This window comes from Gekko japonicus, unplaced genomic scaffold, assembly GCF_001447785.1.
Source record: "Gekko japonicus isolate JY-2015 unplaced genomic scaffold, Gekko_japonicus_V1.1 scaffold51, whole genome shotgun sequence".
Classification (NCBI taxonomy): Eukaryota; Metazoa; Chordata; class Lepidosauria; order Squamata; family Gekkonidae; genus Gekko; species Gekko japonicus.
In genome coordinates, this window is record NW_015172004.1 from 2,229,416 (window position 1) to 2,232,986 (window position 3,571).

Here is a 3,571-nt window from a genome sequence, read left to right on the forward strand (position 1 = left end):
TCTGCTTCATTTATACCCCACCTATCTCCCCAATGGGCCCCCAAAGCAGCTTGCATCATTCATCTCTCGGTTTGATCCTCACAACAGCCCTGGAAGGTAGATTTATCATTTACTGAATTTAGTCCACTTTTCTTACTGAGACTCAAGGTGGATTACAGAGCATACATTGATGCAACCAATAGAATGAATCATCTAATAAGCAATGCAGTTGAACCAGGATTACAGAGTTTTGGAACAACACAAAAGGCAAAATGTTTTAGATATAAGAACATAAGAGAAGCCATGTTGGAGGAGGCCAGTGGCCCATCCACTCCAACAAACTGCTGTGATGTGCAGGATCCTTAATATTTTTGTCTACATTTAGTCTCTACTGAGGAAAACTATACGAAATGAAGTTCTTTGTCGTCCATTGTAGACATACCTGTTGGATTACTGAAATTCTGTAGACTTACCTGTTGGATTGTTGAAAATTTACCTGTTGGATTATTGAAAAAATTGTAGACTTACCTGTTGGATGTTTGTATATTTAGTATTTTCTGATTAATTTTTAGCGTCTTTCAGCAGATTTTTTTGGGGGGTCTTATCATGTTTACTGTGTGATTGTTGAGTGTTTACTGTGGCCCACCAGTGGGGTCAGAACTCCAGAAGCCCTCCCACTGTTGCCCCCCAAGCACCCCTAAGATGATACGTCTAACAATATGTAATATGGAATTACACAAGTAGAAAGCAACATAGTGAGATACAAACACAGATAATACGTCCTGTGGTATCGTCCACAGTCCTCTCCCCTTTATGAAGTGCCTTTCTGAACCCTTCCATTATAATACAGCTCTATAAAAGCACCCTCTTTAATAATTCTGTTTTATGTAGTTCGCAGAACGACAGAAGTGTAGGAGCCTTCCTGACTCCCTCTAGGTGTGAGGCCACAACAGAGAATGCACATGAACAGGCAGCTGTTGATACTATATCCATTTGTAAAGTTAGTCTGGGGAAGACATCCTAGTAAGCAGGGTTGTGGGGAAGACATCCTAGTAAGCAGGGTTGGTACTTGAGTGGGGGACCCCCAAGGAAGCCTCTGAAGAGCAAGGCACTGGCAAGCCACCTCTGCTCCTCTCTTGCCCCGAAACCCACTTGCTGGGGTCGCTGTAAGTCGGCTGTGACTTGACAGCTCTGATGTACGAAAGTTAGGCTGAGACTGTGTGGCTGGCCCAAAGTCACCCAGCAAGCTTGTGTGGCAGAGCAGACACTCATGTGATTTTTCCCCCCTTTCACAGTTCATGAGCTGGGAGTGGAGGCACAGAGGCTACGTGGCCAGTTTGTATCATGACCAGATAAATTACCTTTGCGCCCTGTGAGTGGAGGCTGGATGTGGACAAAATCAAGAGGGTTCAGAAGAGAGCGATGAGGATGATCAGGGGTCTGGAGACCGAGCCCTACGAGGAAAGGCTAAGGGCCTTGGGAATGTTTAGTTTGGAGGAGACTGAGGTGGGACATGATTGCTCTCGTTTGGTGTCGTGGTTAGGAGCGCGGACTCTAATCTGGGAGAACCGGGTGTTTTTTGTTTTTTTTTAAATAAAGGCTTTATTTACTCTCCTAAAAAGGAGAGGTATTTCGCTTAAATAGAAAAATAGGGAGGGTATATAGTGGGAGAAAGAGAAAGCTGAGTGATATATTAAGTTGTAAGTTAATCTGTTAGTAATGTCCAAATTATTTTCTTAGGCTTCTTCTGTGTGCAGTCAAACTTCTTTCTTCAAACCAGTTAAAGGTGTTATCTATGTTATTAAATATTTGAAAGGCTGTCATTTGGAGGAGCGCAAGGAGCTGTTCCAGTTGGCAACAGAGGATAGGACCCAAAGCAACGGGTTTAAATTACGTGCAGAAAGGTATCGGCTGGATATTAGGGAAAACTTTTTCACGGTCAGAGTGGTTCAAAGGAGGAATCAGCTGCCTAGGGAGGTGGTGAACTCCCCTTCACTGGCAGCTTTCAAGAGGCTGGATGAGATGCTTTAGGCTGGTCCTGCATTGGGCATGGGGTTGGACTAGATGGTCTGTATGGCCCATTCCAGCTCTATGATTCTATGAGGCCAAACCCACCTGTCAAACCCACCTGCCATCTCAGTGGTTTCAAATGTTCTCTGTGTTACTGGTGGTAGAAAGTACCATCAAGTCGTAGCCAATTGATGGGGGACCCCAATTTATGTTCAAGGCAAGCGACATTTAGAGGTGGTTTGCTATTGCCTGCCTACGTAGCTAATCCTGGACTTCCTTGGTGGCCTGGTCTCCCATCCAAGTACTAATCCGGGCCGAACCTGCTTAGCTTGCTTCTGAGATCTGATGGGACTGGGTTAGCCTGGGCCAACTGGGGCAGGGCCTCTTAGTTGTTGCCAAACATTTATTCCAGCTGTTACTGCAGAAGCCGTGGCCTGAAAATGGATCTGTTGAGGGGCTCTGCAGGAGTAAGATGAAAACTTCAATGCAAAATTCAAAGGTGAGGTAGAGAAGAAGCAGGCATACCCTCTGACAAGAGAACAAAATCTGGCTATGGAGAGAGAACAGTTGTGAGCTTGGTTTCTGACTCTGCAGAAGTATTTTATCCAGGGCCGGCCCAAGCTTATTTTGCACCCTAGGCAAGGATCTCTTCTGGCACACCCCCCATGCGCCCACCAATTTTCAAAAATAAATGCATTTTAGGAAGAATGAAAAACACAAATAATCAAGAAACTCCCAGAGTACGGGGCCGGGTGCAGCTTGGCGCCCCTAAGGGCCGGCCCACTCTAGGCAATCGCCTAGTTCGCCTAGTGAGTGAGCCGGCCCTGATTTTATCGACACATATTAGGAACAGATTGAAGATGGGGGGGATGTCCTCCCCCTTACACAGAGAACTGGCCAGATTTGGCTAGAAGAAGCAAGTGACAGGCTCCAGATAAGCTAGCTACCCTTGATGCTGTGGCTAGCAAGGGACAAGGGACGCTTGTGGCTCTACTTGTGTTATGTTAGAATAGAAGGTTAAGTGGTGCCGGAAAACTCCATTTTTTTTAAAAAAAAGGGACATCTGTGTTTGAATTAAAATAACCCCAGTGAGATACCTGTGTCTTCAGACTCGAGCATCAAATGAACCACACCAACTTTGCAAGCCTTTGACGTTTGTTCCAGCAAGGAAGTCTTTGGTTCCTAAAGCAGCAATAGTGAAACTCAAGAAGTGGAGCTGGGGCGGCCGGAGGTCCAGTCTGGAAGTGTGCTGCTTGCTGGAGTCCGTTCGTCCGGGGCTTGCCTAGTGGATCCAGCCCATCAGCCCAGCATCCACTCCTGACCGGATCGAGTCTAGCAACCAACCTGCCTCCCCCAGTCCACTGGCTTCAAAAAGACCAGTTAGTGCACATCTCCCCCACCCCACCCCACCCTCCTCCAGTCCCTTTTATCGCCAGTGCGAGGCGGCTGCCAGTTCATACCAGCAGATTCACGATTTCACCACTCACTCAACGTCTCCCCTCCCCCGTGGCGATGCAAATGCCCCTCCCCCCTCGAGTGGCTGCTGCCTCCAGCACATGAAGAGAGGGGGGGGCGCCGGTGG